Below are 20,854 nucleotides of genomic sequence, written 5' to 3'. Positions count from 1 at the left end.
TCCATTAGCCACCCAACTATTGCACCTCTCTGGCTGTGAAGTGAGCACCTTGGTCTCAAGTAACCTACCCTAAGTCTAGGCCCCACACTCTGTTGGCAACCCACAGAAAAAGACATCCACGAAGAAGGCTTTTCCTTTTTGATTTTCATCATAGCTTCAGGAATCTACGGTGTAAAGTGGACTCGCAAGTTTTTCAGGACTGACAAATGACTTCTTCAACACAAATTTGATTTGATTTGATCATCGTGGTTCTCCTTATATTTAACAGAATTTGTACATTTGCAGTTCAACAAATGGGCAGAGGACTCCAGACTATATTGGGCAATATCTTGCTAACAACCATTCTTTTGGTGTGTGTGTGTGTGTGTGTGTGTGTGTGTGTGTGTGTGTGTGTTTCTTCTTTCTCTTCATCTGTCTCCTTTTTAAGCTTTTTATTGGTTCTTTGTGAATTTAATATCATGTACCCAAATTCCATTCATCTTCCCCTCCCCTAATATCCGCCCTCCACCCTCACAACCTCCCCTCAACAGAGAAAAAAAAAAAACCTCATTGTGGAAGCTGTGCTGTGTTACAGTGTGTCTCACAGTTTACCCTTTTGTCCACACGTATTTGTTTGCAAATGTTCATTGCAGTGACCTGTTAGTCTGTCACCAGGCCTCTGGCTTCTACTTTAACAATACTGGATCTTCATTAGGACTCTTCTTGGACAGCCTGTTGTTGGCCTGTGTCATGGAGATCCTGTAGTTTTGGATCTGTAGGGCCGGCACTTCATGTACTCTAGCACTTCATTGATGGGGTAGATATTGGGGCCTGAGAGGTCCCAGAGCTCGCCGGCTGGCTCAGCAGAAACCCCTGCTACCAGGGCTAGCTCTACCCTGCCGTCCAGGTGAGGTGCAGGGCCTGCTATCCCGAGTGTTATAGCTGCTGAGGGACATGGCCAGTTCTCCCACTTTCATGACCCGGGGGGGCCAGCTCTCTTACCTGCCATTGGTGGTTGTGGGGTGGTGGTGGCGGTGCCTGTGGTCTCTGAATGTCTTGAGTCACCTCAGGTATGCTCTCAGGAGTGCTATGCCCTGCTTGTGTATTATGGTGCTAGGAAGGGGTTATCTCCTGCATGTTCTACCTCCCAACCCCAATCCCTAGGCCTTCACAACATCCGATTGATGGTTGTCTCAGGCTAGCTCCCTCTCCAAGCCCTAAGGTGCTAGTCTGGTGGTAATCTTGGGTTGGCGCTCTCATGGCTTGCCAGAGTGGCCTCATGCCCAAGGGTTGTATAGGGCCTGTGCAGCATCAGACTGGCAGTTGTCTTAAGCTAGTTCCCCGTTGAAGCCCCTGGCACCAACCATTTTTCAGGGAATGTCAGGCTACTAAATCATTCAGAAGTTCATAGGTCAGAACGCTGAGCATAGACATAGCCCCTCTCCTCTCTGGCGCCTCCTCTCTGTGCACATGTGACACAGCAGCCACACCTGAAGTGCTTCTAGGGGCAGTGGGACAACCATCCTTAAGAGACGCAAAAGCAAACAGCCAGGCACATTGGACAGTTGTCTTACTTAGAGATGAAAGTGCTTACTGCACTCTTCAAATGAAAGGCATCTTCAGGAAACCTAGACCATAATTCAACAGTCCGTGATAACAAGTGAAGACAGTCAGGTCTTCAGGCAGATCTAGCCATGTGGCATCACCACGGCACCTGCCAAGAGCACTGCAGCTGCCTTAGAAAGAAGTCATGGCTCCCACCATTTTGTGTCTTAAAATGTTAGTAAAGGGTGTGTCCTCTGGGCCTTCCCATCGTGGAGGATTAGGTTTTATACAGTATCCCAACTACAGCATTTCGATTTCACTGGGCCTTAAAAGTTGACTCATCACCACTAAGCTAAGAGATACCAGGCGTCTCCAGCTCCGTTTCAGTAGGCCATCTAATACGAAATGCTTCAACCAACCAATCAAATAAACCTAACACACTATTTTTCAAACTGTGAGCTCCCGCACTAAACATAGACTTGCCACTCAGTGGGCCCCTATTGGTAAACTCAGCCTGAACTAGTTTCATGACACTGTTGTCTGACACTCTTCAAATCCATTCCCCCACACATTCCCCAGACCCCTGCTTGAATGACATAGCAAACTCGTCAAGCTTTTTAGCTGTATAGCATACTTCTTCATGGACTACATTGTTCTATCTCCCTTCTAGGAGCCTGTTTAACCCTGAGTACCGTTACAGGTCGAGAGGCCACCATTGGTAAGGACTGAGGGACATTAGTATTGTCCTATATGGCATCTCCCTTAGGAAAAGCTATTGATGTTGGGAAGACAATGAAGGATTAATTCCCCTGGGCAAGAGCACTGAGGGCACCATTTCAAGCTGTGTGGGTGGAAATGCATCCTCTGTTAAGGGTGAAGGGACTCCTTCCTCAGATGAGATGAATCCCTCAGAAGCTGAAGGTTCAAGGTCCTCAGCTTCACAAGGGTCCTCCAAAACATCTCCATCCCAAGTTACCAAATCCCATTCCTTACCTATTAGTGTCTTAACTTTAACACTCTCTGGGCCGGAACTTGAATTTTCATTGTAGGTCAGCCAGTCTTATAATGAGGGCTTTGGTTTGATTTTCCACAGTTTGAATTCTATAGCTGCTGGAGAGAAGATTCTCTTCTCAACCACACACAGAAAACATTGTATTTTTTTTTAAAAGATTTATTCATTTATTATATAAGTACACTATAGCTGTCTTCAGACACACCAGAAGAGGGCATCGGATCTCTTTACAGATGGTTGTGAGCCACCATATGGTTGCTGGGAATTGAACTCAGGACCCCTGGAAGAACAGTCGGGTGCTCTTAACCGCTGAGCCATCTCCCCAGCCCACATTGTATTTTTTTTATGTGAATCTGAATTTGGTTAATTTTTCACTGAGCTCATACTTTTCCTTTGCTAGTTTATCCAGAGCTTCTAGAAGCCACCAGCCAGCACCCCTAGTTCCCCTATTTATCTACAAATCGCCAAAAGTTTTACAGCTCACTGAATTCCTTGTTCTCTGCAGCAAACCCTTAAAATATTTGGAGTTATGGCTTGCAGTGTTCTCCCTGCTGCCAGAGGAGTCATCAGGAGCTGTAGGTGTGGGTGTGCAAAGCCTGTTCCAGATATTCATCCTAACAACTCTGTTTCTGTAGAAACACTCTTTTATTATTTTTTTTAAAGATTTATTTATTTATGTATGTATGTGAGCACACTGTCATCATCTTCAGACACACCAGAAGAGGGCATCAGATCCCACTACAGATGGTTGTGAGCCACCATGTGGTTGCTGGGAATTGAACTCAGGTCCTCTGGAAGAGAAGACAGTGATCTTAACCGCTGAGCCATCTCTCCAGCCCTGTAGAAACACTCTTGGTGCTACAACGTGCATTAGTCCGGGTTCTCTAAAGGAACAGAACACACACACACACACACACACCCACACACACACACACACACACACACACACACACACACACACACGGTTTGTTGGATAGTATTAGACATTATGTGGAATGTGTGGTCTGACAATGCCCGTCTCTGGATAGAAAGACTGTACGTCTCAGCAGCTCCAGTTTGTTGCTGGAGTCCCAAAGGATTCCTAGAGTTCAGCCGTTGCTGGAATCCTGAGAAACTGGGTTCTAGTACCAGTTGCCTTAGGGTTTCCATTGCTGTGAAGAGACGTCACGACCAAGGTAACTCTTATAAAGGACAACATTTTATTGGGGCTGGCTTTCAGGTTCAGAGGTTCGGTCCATTATCTTCATGGCGGGAAGCGTGGCATCATCCAGACAGGCGTGGTGATGGAGGAGCTGAGAGTTCTGCATCTTGTTCCAAAGTGAATGAGAAGACAGGCTTCCTAGATGGCGAGGAGGGTCTCCAAGCCCACCCTTACAGTAACGCACTTCTTCCAACAAGGCTAAACCTCCTAAGGGTGCCACGCCCTGGCTCAGCCTCCACAACAGGGTAGATGAGCCTGCCAGGAAGACTGAGTGCGACCAGACAGAACACAAAAGCTTCCTTCTTCCTTGTTCTTTTATGCCCACAGAAGTGTGGCCCAGATTTAGGGTGCGTCTTCCCACCCCAAAGGATCCAATCAGGAAAATCCCTTACAGGCTTAGACATTAGTAAAACCAGATGTGGCCAAGTTGACAAGCAAGATTAGTCGTCGCAGGCTATTTTCATTATTTTAGGCCCTTTGCATTTCCATATAAATTACACGATACAATTATCCAGTGAGTTTTTAAACAAATTTCTATTTTTAGACATTTTCCTCAATAAATTTTCTGTGGCCTTTCAAGCTATAACAACCACTAATCTTTGAGCATTCATGCACTTTGTTTTTAAGTACTGGAAATTGAACTCGGGGCCTCAGACACGCTAAGCAAATTCTCTTCTGCAGAGCTGGACCCTAAGCCTCAACATGTGTGCTTTACTCACTGAATCTGCGGCCTCACTCGATGCTATTGGCTGTCTTTTGTCTCCCCAGGAATCGGAGAATGCCTTTTTAATCTTATAACAAATACATATTTATTCTTTTTCTTGTACTGCTATAGGGGTTTGAGTAAGGGATGGTCATCTAGGGGTACCTCTGGATTCACTTCATGACACGAAGCATTGTATATCCCGGGGAGGGGGGGCGGGAGAAGACTGAATTAACTGCGTTCCTGCTGCTGAGACAAAGCACCATGGCCAAGGGACATTATAGAAGAAGTAATTTAATTGGGAGCTTGCTTCCAGTTTCAGAGATGAACCTGGGACCATGGTTGGGGGGAGGGGGAGGAGGAGGAGGGAGAGGGAGGAGAGGGAGGGAAACATGGCGGCAGGCACTCAGGCAGGACACTGGAGAAGTTGCTGAGAGCTTACAACAGATCCATAAGCATGAGGCAGAGAGTAGAGAGAGGCTGAGCCTGGCGTGGACTTTTGCAACACACTTCCAACAAGACTTTTATTCCTTCCCCAACAGTTCCACCAGCTGCAGACCAAGTATTCAAATATATGAGCCTACGGGGGCCATTCTCATTCAAACTCACAAACTCACAGGGAAGGAGGTGATCAGAGGAGGGGCCACTGAAGCAAGGAATGTGGGAGTGGGCTCCAATGGGAACATTAACTGACAGTTGGAGTTTGCAGGCTGTAGGTACTGTGAATGTAAATGGGGTCACTGCCCTAAAGTGGAGGTGACATTTGGAGGTCTGGAAGGTTACAGAGAGAGTAGAAGGACCAGTCAGAGAGAAGAAACAAACAACAATAAATGAACAACAAATCTTACTAAAATGCACACACAGCTCCCACCAAGACGGTAAGCAGCACTCCTCCCCCATCTCTGTGTCAGTGCCTGCCTCCAAATTCCTGCTCTGTTTGAGTTCCTGTCCTGACTTCCTCTGGTGATGAACTACAGTATGGAAGTGTAAGCCAAATAAACTCTTTCCTCCCCAACTTGCTCATGGTGTTTCATCACAGCAATGGTGCCCCTAACTAAAATACCTTCTCACTGATTGGTCCTATCCCAATCATTAGCAATTTGTAACATTTCGACATGTTACTTTTTGCAAACTTGGTAAGTAACCTGAGTGTATGGAATATCTCTCTTCAAGGGACCAGTTTCTGTTTTCCAGAGAGGTGCAAGTTCCCCTGACCCTCTTTTAGTACTATCTGATTTGTGACATTGATTGTAGCATATTATTTTAGTGAGCTAGTTATAACTTTACTGTATATTTAATATTAATGTGTATATATATGCACACGTTGTGCCGTGACATACATGTGGAGGTCAAAGAATAGCTCAGTTGCTTCTCTCATGTGTATTCTGGTCAGTTTTTTTGTCAACTTGATACATGCTAGAGTTATCTGGGAAGAGGATGCTTAATTAAGAAAATGTCTCAACCAGACTAGCCATGGACAAGTGTACAGATAATGTGAGAGCTCACTGTGGTTATTGTTACCCCTGGGCAGGTGGTCCTGGGTTGTATAAGAAAGCAGTTTGAGCAAGCCCTGAGGAGCAAGGCAGGGAGCAGCACCCCTCATGCCTCCAGGTTCTTGCCTTGAGTTTCTACACTATCTTCCCTTGTGAAAGACTGTGATCTGTGACCAAGCTAGCTCAGTCAATCAACAGGGTCTTGAGGGAGGGAGTGAGGATTGAAAAGAAAATTAGATAATACTATAACATGACTCTAGCCAGTTCTGAAGCTGAAGCTGAAATGGGTTTATTGTTTTCCAGTCTGCTTTTATATCACTCTAGGTACCTACAAAGAATTGTCAGTCCTAAGGCATAAACAAAGCAATCAAGGAACAAGCAAGGCAATAAACAAAGTAATCAAACAAGTCAATAAATAAGTCCTGTGGTCACTGTCTCTAGGGGTTAATCAGGATGACCAAGATACAAGGAATACAATACATTCCGCAGCTGCATTTACCTTGAGCTCTGTGTTAGCCCAATCATAAATATTCTTATCTGAGCCTACTTCCTTGTCCTAGCACAATGTCAAATTCTTGCCAAATTCCTAGAAGTGGCACCAAGAGCTCTCCACAGATCTGTAAGATCCACTAATCTGGTTCCTCCCCGAGTTGCTTTTGGTCCTGGTGTCCTCAGATTGAAGTCAGGTTGCCAGACTTGGAAAGTGCCTTCACACATTCTGGTCCTTCACAAGCTGGGCCTTCACAAGCTGGGCCTTCACACATGCTGGGCCTTCACAGGCTGGGCCTTCACACATGCTGGGCCTTCACAAGCTGAGCTTTCACAAGCTGGGCCTTCACACATGCTGGGCCTTCACATGCTGGGCCTTCACAAGCTGGGCCTTCACACATGCTGGGCCTTCACATGGTGGGCCTTCACAAGCTGGGCCTACACAAGCTGGGCCTTCACACATGCTGGGCCTTCACAAGCTGAGCTTTCACAAGCTGGGCCTTCACACATGCTGGGCCTTCACATGCTGGGCCTTCACAAGCTGGGCCTTCACAGGCTGGGCCTTCACATGCTAGGCCTTCACAAGCTGGGCCTTCACAGGCTGGGCCTTCACAGGCTGGGCCTTCACAACCTGAGCATCCTAGCCAGGCCCCATTGTGACTTTTATAACTCACGACGCGACACTGCTTTAGCTTTCTAAATTATTATTTATTATCTGTAGTTAGTAGTTCTTTCTCTAAAAAGCGCTACAAGAATATTCCATAATGAAAAAGTTGAACAGCAGTGTCTATTTATGGCTGTCAGCCTGAATAGTTAAGAAGGATACCAGAGAATGAAGTCCAGTGGGGTGGCATGTGCCATAACAGCTACTTTTGGGGTCTGAAGCACGATGACACTTGAGCCCAGTAGTTCAAGGTCAGCCTGGCCTCATAGGAAGGTCCATTTAAAAAGCTTCTCCTTTTCTCAGCTCTTTGCGGGGACACTGCTAATATCAACACAGCTGGATTGCTTTCTCTATTTAGAAAGCATGTATTCTATCACAAGTGGATATATGTGTTTCCCTGTGTGACCATGTGGCATTTACTTCTTTATAGCTGGCTTTTCATTCAAATGTATTTGGACATCTTTCTCTATGAATATACAAGATAATAACTCATCATCATAGCTAGTTGGTAATTATCCACTGGGTGGAGGATACCAGGCTGCTGGCCCGGCTTTCTCTGACTGGTGGATAGTTAGATTGCTTTCAGTTTTTTTTTTCTTTTTTTTTTTTTTTTTTTCAGAGCTGGGGACCAAACCCAGGGCCTTGTGCTTGCTAGGCAAGCGCTCTACCACTGAGCTAAATCCCCAACCCCTCAGTTTTTTCTTAGCACAAATATTTGTTCATTTTCTCCTGATTAGTCTTAGAACACTGACTTCTACTTTAAATCCAGGAGGTGCCTTTTACCTGCAGAGTAGTTTAGAGGACGCTTGTCATCTTTCTTACTTTTGAGCCTCTGCATCCAAACTGTATCCATCATTTAAGTTGATTTGGGAAAGCTTTACAATTCCTTCCAAGTTTAAAAATGCATTCTTCAGATTTGACTTCATCTTTATTTTAGAGTTTAGAAAGGCATTGTTTTTGTTACATCTTCAGACTGATTTTTTTTTCTAGTAATTGGATAAACCCCTGGTTTTGTGTATTAACTCATTTTTACTTTATGAATTGGTACTGATAAGAAATTGATTTATTCCTATTGTCTCATAAGATAATAACACCTATATACATTGTTCTCTGACAGCCATGTTTTCTTTTATATAAGGAAAGTACAAGTTGTCTTAGTCAGAATTTCTATTCCTGCCCACACATCATGACCAAGAAGAAAGTTGGGTAGGAGAGTTTATCAGCTTACACATTCACATTTTTGTTCATCACCAAAGGAAGTCATGACTGGAACTCATGCAGATCAGAAAGCAGGAGCTGATACAGAGCCCATGGAGGGATGCTGCTTCCCCTGGCTTGCTCAGCTTGCTTTCTTATAGAACCCAGGACCAACAGCCCAGGGACCGCACCACTCACAATGGGCTGGGTCCTCTGCCTTACAGCTGGATCTCATGGAGGCACTTCCTCAACTGAGGCTCCTTTCTCAAGTTGACACACAAAACCAGTCAATACACAAGTCATAGCACAGTGGTCAGTGTACTTTATGTGCAGACCTGCGATAGTAGTCTTTTCTTTGTTATCTTGATGCACTGGAACATTCTGAGTTAGTAGTGGTTGGACAGCCATATTGCTTGTATTCTGTTCTGGCTAGTGACATGCAAAGGCACTAGATTGTGGGGTTGGGGATTTAGCTCAGTGGTAGAGCGCATGCCTAGCAAGCGCAAGGCCCTGGGTTTGGTCCTCAGCTCCGGAAGAAAAAAAAAAAAAAGACAAAATAACAAAGGCACTAGATTGTTTCGTAAAGCTATATATCTTATATATTAATAACTGTTAGGCCAGAATAACTTTGGACTTACAAAAAGTTGGGAAGATAGTGCTGCTTTGTGTCTGGGATGTCCCCCCAAAGCCCGGTGTGTTAAAGGTCTGCTTCCTTGCTGCTGTCAGCTGAAGATCTTTGCCCTCTGCTGTGCTGTCTTGAGTTATAACGAAGCAGAGCAGCAAAGTGATCATGAGCTGAAGCCTCCCAAACTGTGAGTTAAACTGAACTTTTTTCCTTTAAGTTGATTTTCTCAGGCACTTTGTCAAAGCATGGAAAGTAACAAACAGATTTCCTGTATCCCTCGTCTCTTCCATTGTTAACATTGTAACCACCAAAATCCTTAACTCTAAAACCAGCGCCATGCAGTCCCATTGATTGAACCTTAGGCTTTATTTGGAATTTTCTGTCTTTGCAACTAGTATCTTTTCTGTGTTTCAGTTTGTTTCATGTGGCTGTAAGTTCCTCTCTGTCACACTTTCTTAATCATTTCCTATTTTTGAAGGAGTGGTAGTGGAGTATGTTGTAGAAATTTCCTCATTTGGATTTGTCTCATATTTTCTCACTAACAGACCGTGGGCATTGGTTCTGGGGAAGAGTATTGCGGTTTGGTCTATGGTTATGTGTTGCGATGCTAAATTCTATACCCAGAAGGTCCAGGCCTATGAGCGACTTCTCGTGTTCACAAGCTTTTGTTGTGCAAACCTCGTTCCTTGATTTAAAACTACTGGTTAAATAAAATTGGCAACAGCCAGTGACCGGAGAGATTAGAGGTAGGTGGGTTTGAAGTGACCTGGTTAGAGAGGAGAGGCGAGGGGAAGAGAGGAAGAATGAGAGAGGAGAAGGAGGCTGCTGCCATGAGGGGAGAAGAGCCATGATCACGTGGCCAGGAGAAACGGCAAACATCTTGGGTGCACCACTGTGGATGTAGCCAGGCCTGCGGCAGGGGTTACCCCCAGTAATTGTCAAAGCCAGGTATATTAGCCATGGTCTGAGTCTCATTTATTTGTAAGCTAGTTGGAGATCAGCTTAGATTGTTCACAGCAGACTGCAGTGTAATTTTCTGCACCTTCACATCATGGTCGGGACCACCCGGCCACAACTGTGGTCCCAGGTTTCTCCTCTGTAGAGTTACTTTCCCACACCCTGCCCACAGTCTTGTGCATGCTGGGTCAGCTCTCTCCCACCGACTTAACAGTCTCAGGCTTTCTCCTGCAGCAAGTCATGAAGTCCAGCAGACCTGAACCATGAATCTGGGGCTCATGATGTTAAACGATAGCCTTACGTATCATCCATACACAATTAGCACAACACCGATACTTGGCTTGATATGGATGTTTTAAAACAGTGTTCGAGAAGACTCCGAAGAAGGATGTTTCGCTTTCTTTGGAGAAATAGATATTGAGATCTTTTGAGTCTTGTTTACTTTTCAGAGAAGAATCAGAAGGAGCAGGAAATGTGTTTTGGTTTAAATGCATTTAGGTGGCACGGCCATGAGGAGTTTGTGTAGAGATGAGTAATAGGCTCGCTTGCTTATGCAACTCTACAAACCCTGGCTTGTGATGTATGGTCCTTCTCCAGAGAAGATACACAAATGGACAGTTCGCGCACACACAGATGCTCGGCGTCACTAAGCAGCGGCAGATACAAACAAAGCCATGATGGAGTACTGCACTTTTAAAATAGCGAGAGTATGAAAAAATATTAGGTAAAATAAAAGGCAGTTGGGGTCACTGAGGACATGGGCTGATGAGGGCGTGGGAGAAAATGGCAATCGTTACGCTCTTTGTGGGAGTGTAAAGCCACACATTATTAGAAGTCTGTAGGTTCATCAGAAAGCTAAGCACAGAATTACCACACAACTCAGCAGTTCTCCCGAGTTGCATATGAAGGCACCCGGCCACACAACAGGCTGCATAAAAATGTTTGTTGTAGCACACTAGTCAAAGAAGACAAGGCCTGCTTACCTGCCTGAAACCCACCAATGAACGAAGGGGTGACCTCAGACTGGGACGGCTATGCCATGAATTGATGTCGGACAATAGAACAGTGAAGAGCTGATACGTGCCACCTATAGGATGAGCCTCAAAAATATCCCAAATGGAAGAAATCTGTCACAAAGAACCACATAGTGGGTGCACTCCAGAACGAGCAACGCAGTGAATGCCCATCTACATGGGGCACATAGACTGGTGGTTGTAAGTGCTGGAGAGGTGATCAGCAGGCAGGAGTACCTGGGCTCAGTTCCCAGGACCTACATGGTGGCTTGAAGCCATGCATAATTCCAGTTCTAGGGAATCAATGCCTTCTTCTGGCCTTCATGCCAGTACTCATGAGTGCACATACATATATGCAGGCAGAACCCCCTCTCCCCCCACCCCACACACATACAAACTCAGTTGTGACACTTTGAACTGCCACAGGGGAACACAGAAGTCATTGGACATGGGAGCTCTGTACCCCTGGTGCACTATACCTCTGGGCACCAGAGACTGGATGAGTTGTTGTTGGTTAGCTGTGGTCTAGAGATCTTGGAAGGCTTAGCAAAGACAATTCCTTAGTCCTCCTGTGCATGGCTGTACTTCTGATCTCCAGTTGAAACTTAAGGGCTGGTTGTACTTGTTTACTTTGTTTGTTTTGCTTGTTTGTTTTGCGACCTCCCATTATGTAACCAGGTTATAATATTTTACCGAATCCAGTCTTGGATTAAGAACCTACAATCTAAAGAATACAGAACATGGAAAACATTAAAACAGTCTGGAGAGCGATGGCATCTGCCTGTTCTTTTCCTTGGCCTATGTTTTGTTTTGTAATTAGAAAATAAAAATAATAGCAAGAGCTGGGTGGGACGGACAACAATCATGGAGTGCGGGCATGTGGAGAGGAGAGAATGTCGTGTCTCGGTTAGAGAACAGGAACAAGCATGGAGTGCCGGCATGGGGAGAGGGGAGAGAGTGATGTGTCTCAGCTAGAGAACAAGAGACTCCTTGAAGAAACACAGTATTAAGTCTCGGCCCAGCCTATGCATCCAGCCTCCTGCTCAGACGAGCTGCCTCCTCCTTGTCCTCAGCTGTTGTAGCTGCTGTCTGCGCATTCTGTTTGGCACCTGGCAATCCATCCTGTGGGTTGGTCCTGGTTGGGATGTGCTTTCCCAAGTCCTCCCTGGACGACTGCAAATTCACAGGGGTCTAGCATTTTTTTTTTCTTTTTCTTTTTTCGGAGCTGGGGACCGAACCCAGGGCCTTGCGCTTGCTAGGCAAGCGCTCTACCACTGAGCTAAATCCCCAACCCAGCATTTTAAAGTGTTAACTCCCTCTGAAACCTGGATAGTGTTAAAGGCACAGAGCTGGGAAACTCTTAAGTCTCCTCTAGAAACCAGTAAATGTATTATGAAAAAACCATGTGCCAGAATTAGAACAACAACAACAACAACCAACCAACCAAACAAACAAACAGAAAAAGAAAAGGAAAGAAAGAAAAATTAAAACAAAGAAATAGGGGTTGGAGAGATGGCTCAGTGGTTAAGAGCACTGATTGCTCTTCCAGAAGTTCAAATCCCAGCAACCACGTGGTGGCTCACAACTATCTGTAATGGGATCTGATGCCCTCTTCTGGTGTGTCTGAAGACAGTGACAGTGTACTCACATACATAAAATAAATAATTAAATCTGCATTTACCACAGAGGTCTGGCATTCTTTCCAAAATCTGATATAAGAAGGGTTATAGTAAGCCCTGAAGGCAGGGGTTCTCAACCTGTGGGTCACAAGCCCTTTGGGGCTCCACCCACAAGGTAGCATATTATAGATCCCGCTATCAGATATTTACATTACTATTCATAACGGTCGCAAAATGACAGTTACGGAGTAGCAACAGAAGTAATTTTATGGTTGGGGTGACCACAACACGAGGAGCTGTATTAAAGGGTCCCAGCGTTAGGAAAGCTGAGAACCTCTGCCTTAAGTCCTTGGTGGTTTGGGTTAGAATACATACGAGAGCTTAACTTCTGGTTTCCATATGGAGCTGAGCCTGTGCCACAACTCTCAAGACCCAAGTCCCATGGGTCTCCAAGGAGGGCTGACATAGACTCACAGGAGGCTCAAGCCACTGTCAGAGACAGCAAGACCAGCTGACACCAGAGATAAGCAGATGGGGAGAGGCAAGGGCAAGAACCTAAGCAACAGAAACCAAGGTGACTTGGCATCTCAGAACCCAGTTCTCCCACCACAGCAAGCCCTGGATACCCCAACTCGCTGGAAAAGCATGATGATGATTGAGGACTTTAAGAAGGACATAAATAACTCCCTTAAAGAAATACAGGACAATACATGTAAACAGGTAGGAGACCTTAAAGAGGAAACACAAACCCCTTAAAGAATTACAGGAAAACACAACAAAACAGGTGATGGAATTGAACAAAACCATTCAGGATCTAAAAATGGAAATAGAAACAATAAAGAAAGCACAAAGGGAGACAACCCTGGAGATAGGAAACCTAGGAAAGAGATCAGGAGTCATAGATGCAAGCATCACCAACAGAATACAAGAGACAGAAGAGAGAATCTCAGGGGCAGAAGATACCATAGAAAACATTGACACAACAGTAAAAGGAAATGCAAAACACAAAAAGATTCTAACCCAAAACATCCAGGAAATCCAAGACACAATGAGAAGATCAAACCTAAGAATAATAGGTATAGAGAGAGCAAAGATTTCCAACTTAAAGGGCCAGTAAATATCTTCAACAACATTATAGAAGAAAACTTCCCTAACCTAAAGAAAGAGATGCCCATAAACATACAAAAAGCCTACAGAACTCCAAATAGATTGGATCAGAAAAGAAATTCCTCCCATCACATAATAGTCAAAACACCAAATGCAGAAAAACAAAGAAAGAATATTAAAAGCAGTAAGGGGAAAAGGTCAAGTACACATATAAAGACAGACCCATCAGAATTACACCAGACTTCTCACCAGAGACTATGAAAGTCAGAAGATCCTGGGCAGATATCATACAGACCCTAAGAGAACACAAATGCCAGCCCAGGCTACTATATCCAGCAAAACTCTCAATTAACATAGACGGAGAAACTAAGATAGTCCACGACAAAACCAAATTTACACAACATCTTTCCACAAATCCAGCCCTACCAAAGATAATAGATGGAAAACCCCAACACAAGGAGGAAAGCTGCACCCTAGAAAAAGCAAGAAAGTAATTTCAACTAACCCCAAAGAAGGTAGCCACACAAACATAATTCCACCTCTAATAACAAAAATAATGGGAAACAACAATCATTGGTCCCTAATATCCCTCAACTTCAATGGACTCAATTCCCCAATAAAAAGACAGAATGAAATAAAAACCTGAAATTCAGAAGAAAATTGAGCTTAACGTGGGTTAACAGTGATGGAGGACATTCCTTCTCATCACACAGGACAGAGTGCCCAGGGCTTCTCGGCTGCTGGAAACACTCATGGAACTCCTCAGAGCCGCTCTGGGGCAATTCCCAGCTGATGGCAGTAAAACAACACTGAGCTTTCTGGCTGCTGCTGGCCATTGCATCCACCATGATGATACAGCTGAGAAACAGGCCGTCATAATTTCTCAAGTCTTCAAGGAAAACTGGGGCTGCGGAGCAGTTAAGGCATTAAAACAGGTTTCATAGTTTAGGAATCTCGGCAATACTGAGCTCAGGCCCAAGTATAATAAAGGCAAATGGGGACTTTATAACTAAGGAACAGAGTGGAGGCCAGCAGACGAGAAATCACTGACAGGAAGCATCGAGGGGATGATTCTGGTTAAATGCACTCAACTGCTTCTTGCTGTAGGGAACCCCGATGGGTGGGGGTGACATGAGGGAGGGACTGGGGGGTGGAGAGTGGTGGATTTGGAGGGATTTTTGCTAAAACTGAGCAATATATAGCAAAGATGCAGAAGTCCAAATGTCAAGGCTTAGCTGGAAAGAAGGCTCAGCATAGACCTGGATCAAGCAGCAAGCTTTTGCCAGTCTCTTCTTTGGAGACTGCTGACACTACTTGGGAAGGAGCCTGGTAATTAGCATGTGCAACGGAAAAAAAAAAAAAAAGAGCTTAAGCAGCCATGTTGGACTATGACGAGGAAGTCACACGTGGCACACAGCTGAGTGAGAAAATAGGAAGCCTGAATAAATACAATACAGAAGGAATCGGGGTAGGAAACATACTGCTCCGACACGCCAGCATCAGCACAGCCGCTGTATCCAGCTGTGCTTGAAGCTCATAGCTTTGCCTTTTCAGTTAAGTAGATCGCCATTAAAAAAAGAGTTATTTTTAATTCTGCGTTTGTGTGGGGGTGAGCGTACGTAAGTGTAATGCCTGCAGAGTCTCCCGTAGCTGGACTTATAGATGCCTAGGAGCCATTCGATACCAGTGCTATAAACTTTATAAGGAAAGGTTTAATTTGAGCCGCAGTTCTCTGGAGGTTAGGGGTGAGGGGCTGCAATTGATGATAGCTTACAACGGCAAGGGAGCAGCTGTGCGAGTGTCTGAGTACATTTCCTCCTCTTACAAAGTCAGCAGGATTTGATCATGGGACATACATCCCCATGACCTCTCAAATCCTATTTATTTCCCATACCCCATAATTAGGTTAATTTACTGTCTTCTCAATCGCTCACAAAGAGCATTAAGTTTCAACCAGGAAACCTTGGTGGACATATTCAACCAGTATCCAAAGCAGAACAGAATTTGAGGTGATGGATATGCTAATCAACTTCTTTCAATTACTCCACATTATATTAATAAACCATAGCATTACTTGTTTTCCTATAAATATATATGGCTGGATATGAACTGCTAAGTCACAACTTAAAAAAAATTGTAATCTGCATCCTGTAACCCTAGACAATTCACTGATATTTTAACATGTGGCTTGTGGGATTAAGACCCTTTAGTCATTCCCGGGTTACTGGTGCCTCCATTTGTAACTTTGTCCAGTTGGCTATCCTGGGGCAACCGAGTTTAATCTGCAAATTCTTGGTAGAACTTTGAAAGATTAGCTTCTAAACTTGGATGTTGAGTGTCTGTTGTTCCCGGAGTCTTGGATTATTGACTGAGACCAGTCTCGTCTTCTGAGGAATGGAAGAGAGTGACGTTTCAGCTGCCACTCTGACCTCAGCTCTCTTATCTGGTCACTCACTGGTAATCTGGTCTTGGAAGCGATGGATGTTCTGTCTCTGCCTAGTGAAGAACCTCAGGCCACCGTTGATGCCTTTCAGTGTGGTATGCTCCACGGATCGACTTTTGTTACTGTAACAAATACCCATGACATCACATTTACGAAGAAGAAAGGTTTGTTTTTGGCTGACTCTTTTGGACCTTGCCTTGGGGCCCGATGTGAGGCAGCTGAGCACAATGATTTTCAGAACCACTTAGCTCACATCTGGGAGAAAAGGAGAGGGAGATGAAGGGGATGGGGACCCACTGGGCCCCTTGAGGTCACACCTCCGGTGACAAGAATAATTACTGCTGGACCTAACTTTTTACAGGTTTCTCCACCTCCCAGCATCACCAAACTGGGGTCCTAGCTTTCGATTTGAGCTTTTGGGGGCCACCTGAGACTCAAACTAAGGCAGATATGCTTGACCGGTGGAGCAAGCTGTCTGCTGACTTCATAGCAATCAGCATTTTCTTTGGTGTCCCAGACATGGGCATAAAGTCTCCCTGAAGCCTGTGCTGTACTCAGTCCTCAGGGATTCAGGCTAGACCCTTCCGATGTACCGGAAACCTTGGGTTGGTTGACACTGTTCTCTCCACCTTCTAGAAGGAAGGGGCGGCCCTTCTAAGCCTTTGGTGTCTTTCCCCAGACCTCTGCTTGCCCTGTTGCAGATCTGCTGCATGGAAAGTTTAGCTCCAGCTTCTGTAGAGCCTCAAAGCTGGCACTACACAAGGATGTCAGCTTAAACAACGCAGTCTGGAGAGAAGCATTGAGAGCAGCATCTCTATGGTGGAAAGATGCAGTTTGCATTCACTACAACCTTCCGAGGCTCCTTCTGCCGTTGGCGCCTTGCTTTGCTCCTTGCTATACATCTCTCTCTCTCTCTCTCTCTCTCTCTCTCTCTCTCTCTCTCTCTCTCTCTCTCTCTCTCTCTCTCTCTCTTCTGTGTGCTTCCTGCTAAGGATGGCTTGACAAGGTTTGAGGATGGAGTCAGGGGTCCTGGGTTTCAATGATGTATTAATTACTTTTCTATTTCAGTGATAAAGTACCCTTGGTCAAGGGAACTTATAACAGAAAGAGGCTTTTGGGGCTTACAGATCCAGAGGGTGGAATAGGGTCAGGCACGGTAGCTGAAGGAGCAAGCTTAGAGCTCACATCTTGAACTGGAGGCGCAAGGCAGGCAGAACAAACTCAAAATGGCGCGCAGTCTTTAACTTTCAAAGCCCACCTCCAGTGTCGTACTTCCTCCATCGAGGACACATTTGGGAGTTCCTAAATCTCCCTGAAAGTGGCATTGACTGGGGAACCAGGAGTTCAAAATCACAAGTCTATGAGGTACATTCTCAGTCAGCCCATTGCGTGGATTAGAACGGGGAGTCTTTGCGATTTGCACGAAAGGTGGTGATGCAGTATCTACTCCAGACCACAGTGGATACAGGGAAACGGAGAGGGGACTAAGGGAGACGCAGCGAAGAGAGGCTCTCTGTATCTCAAAGTTGGACACACTAGGAGCTCAGTTACAGCCGGAAATGAAGGCACGCCAGACTTTCTGGCAGGAATTTTCTTTACTTTCTTGTAGGCTGTCTTACATTTATATCAAATAAATGTTGGGAAGGGAAGGAAAGGCTTTCTCTCAACCATGTCTTCAGGAACTCTGGGGTGACTAAAGCCCACCCCATGGCTTGGGTCCCATATTCAGACACCATTGCTTTGGTTTCTTAGGCTTTTTGGGAGACCCTTCCAGAAAACATGTCTGAGACGTTATGCATCCGCCTATCTCGGGGAGGAACATGTATTTCCCGTCTCTGATTTTGAGAGTTGTTATCTAAAAGCTGTCTAGACTTCAGATTCCAACTGGGCCAAGGGGAATGTGAATGAAATATGTTTCATGTGGGGGTGGGAGTGGACACCATGAAATATTCCTTTTGTTGACCTGTGGGTCAGACTCCCTGCAGAGTTAGCTCGAGGCCCCACAACTTGGGGAATGGGATTTGTCAGTGTCCAAGCAATGTCCCATCACGAGGAGTCTGTATATCGCTTGGCTCGTACAAAGTGCTTTCACAATAAACGTTTCCATTTTGGTGAAAAGAGGGAAGAAATGGCCTTTAATCTTGCCTTGTGTATCTGTGGTTGACTGGGGTGATTGCTCCCAACTGCTTTGAGATCATCTTGGTGGGATGGTGGGAGGAGGAGCCCAGCCTTTCCTTTCTTTTAAAGAAAAAAAGTCTTTTATCCGAAGCTCATCATTCTAGCATCCAGCCAAAACCACATTCTTTTTCCAGTTTATTAAACATGTTGCCTCTTAGATCTTACAGCAAAATCAATTTCCTTTCTGTAGGGGACAAGCATATTGTCTTGTGATTTTTTTCCATGTTGATTCTGCTGTCTTCAAAGGGCACCCCCAGTTCTCCAGCTGCAGTACCAAGAAGCTACTAATTGGAGGAGAAAGGCGTTATCCCTTTCTGTGCTGCCCTCTGGGGATGGGGGGGGTGCACAGCTGGCTCTCTTCCATCACTGAGCAGCAGCGCTCTACCTCGCTAGGCAGCTTTGTCTTGGGGAACACACTGATTACCAAGATTCAGAGCTCCCTAGGATGTTCCATGAGGTCTCTAGTTCTTGGTGAGACCCCAGGGCATCCGTCTCTAGCAATGAGCATTGCTGGGACCTCAGTGTCTCATTGAGAAAACAATTCATTTTGTGTCCCACCAAAAGACATCACCGACCATCCCCCAATCACCTCAGTTTCTTTAGCACAGGGAATGAGTAGGGCCTCTATGTTTTAGTGTCTAAGGAAGAAGCCAGGAGTGAAATGCTCTTATAGGATGTGTGTTAAAAGTGGGTGGGTGTTAGCTTTATATGCCTGTGATAACTCCCAAGGTAATCAACCTAAAGGGAGGAAAGAAAGTTCCCAACACGAAGATGCTACTCAGTAGTAGTGAAGTTTCTAGTTGGACACCAGCTCCATTTCTCTCTGCTAAATGACATACACATGGCATTCAGCCACAGGACCTAATCATTTGGTTTTGGAGGGTAGCCAAAGACACTGGCAATAGATGGGAATGTTTGGGGAGATCTTTGGGGTCTAGCTATACCAAGTCATTGAGAGGATGGAAAATGCATACGTGCATTTTCTTAATGATCCCTGGTGGAGGGACCAGCCCTCCACTGACTGATGGTCCTGAGTTCTATAAGAAAAGTAGACTGAGCAAGTCATGATAAGCAAGCCAGAAAGCGGCACTCCTTTATGGCCTCTGCATCAGCTCCTGTCTCCAGTTTCCTGCCCTCTCTGAGTTCTTGTCTTACTTCCTTCAATGATGAGCAGTGCTGTGTCAGTTTCTTTGGTCATAGGGTGTTTCATCACAGCAAGAGTCACCCTAGCTAAGACACAACCCATTACTGGTACCGGGGTTATTATTTGGTACCATATGATGTCTAGTTGGGGCAGTGTTCTACTAACGCATAGTGGTTGACTCCATTTAATGTGTGAATAGGTCTTTGGGATCTTCAACAGAAGTAGCTTTCAGTAGCCTTTACAGTTAGTTCTCCTTTCCCGTATCCCTCACTTCCCCTTCCCTTCCACATCCCCTCTCCATTTAATCGGGCCAGTCTACCTTCTCTCTCCCATTGTACAATAAATCCTACTTCTCAGGAAGGTCCTCCTCTCCCCCATTCCTCATCTAACCTTTGTGGTTATTCTAAATGAAACAAGCGTATCTAAAACTTAAAAGCTAACACACACACACACAGACACACACACACACCACAGAGAGACAGACAGACAGACACACACACAGATACACACAGACAGACAGACACAGATACACAGACAGACACACACAGACACACACACACAGACAGACATACAGACACACACAGAGAGAGAGAGACAGACAGACACATACACACACAGATACACACATACACACAGATACAGACACAGACAGACATACACACAGACACACACAGAGAGACACACACACAGACAGACAGACAGACACACACACACACACACACACACACACACACACACACACACACTGCTCTATTTGTCTTCCTGGGTGTGGGTTACATTACTCAGAGCAGTCATCTGCTGTCCATTCATTCGCCTAAAGGTTTAATACTTCTTCTTAACAGCTGAATCTTATTCCAGTGTATAAAAGCACCACATTTTTGTTATCCATTCATTCATTATTTGAGGGGCATGTAGGACGTTTCCAATGTCTGACTTTTATGAATAGAACAGCAGTGAACATGGGCGAGCAAGTATTTCTGGAGGAAGATGTAGAGTGCTTTGGGTGTTTGCCCAAGAGTGGCTCTTGTATTAGATCACTGCTCAGCTTTTTGAGAAACGTTTGCCCTGATTTTCATAGTTGTTGTACCAATTTGCAATACACAAACCACAGATAAGTGTTGCTCTTTCTGAACAGCAATGCCAACCAACCAGAACTTCCAGGGACTAAGCCACTACCCAAAGACTATACATGGACTGACCCTGGGCTCCAAATTCATAGATTGCAATAAATAGCCGAGTAGGGGCACCAGTGGAAGGGGAAGCCCGTGGCCCTGCCAAGGCTGAACCCCCAGTGAACGTGATTGTTGTGGGGAGGGCGGTAATGGGGGGAGGATGGGGAAGGGAACACCCACATAGAAGGGGAGGGGGAAGGATTAGGGGGATGTTGGCCTGGAAACCTGGAAAGGGAATAACATTTGAAATGTAAATAATAAATACCCAATTTAATAAAGTTGGAGAAAAAAAAAAGTGTTGCTCTTTCTCCAC

General features: G+C 45.2%; 1 non-coding gene across 1 annotated transcript; it reads right to left on the bottom strand.

Annotated features, from left to right (window-relative positions):
• Positions 1-1,355: 1,355 nt before the first annotated feature.
• Positions 1,356-1,491, bottom strand: LOC116915127. Its single transcript, XR_004389807.1, has one exon. It is a non-coding gene; the product is annotated as a small nucleolar RNA SNORA17 (small nucleolar RNA).
• Between the last annotated feature and the right edge of the window lie 19,363 nt (positions 1,492-20,854).

Source organism: Rattus rattus, chromosome 13, assembly GCF_011064425.1.
Source record: "Rattus rattus isolate New Zealand chromosome 13, Rrattus_CSIRO_v1, whole genome shotgun sequence".
Taxonomy (NCBI): Eukaryota; Metazoa; Chordata; class Mammalia; order Rodentia; family Muridae; genus Rattus; species Rattus rattus.
The sequence above is the reverse complement of the archived record's forward strand: the minus strand, read 5'-3'. Positions and strand labels throughout refer to the sequence as shown.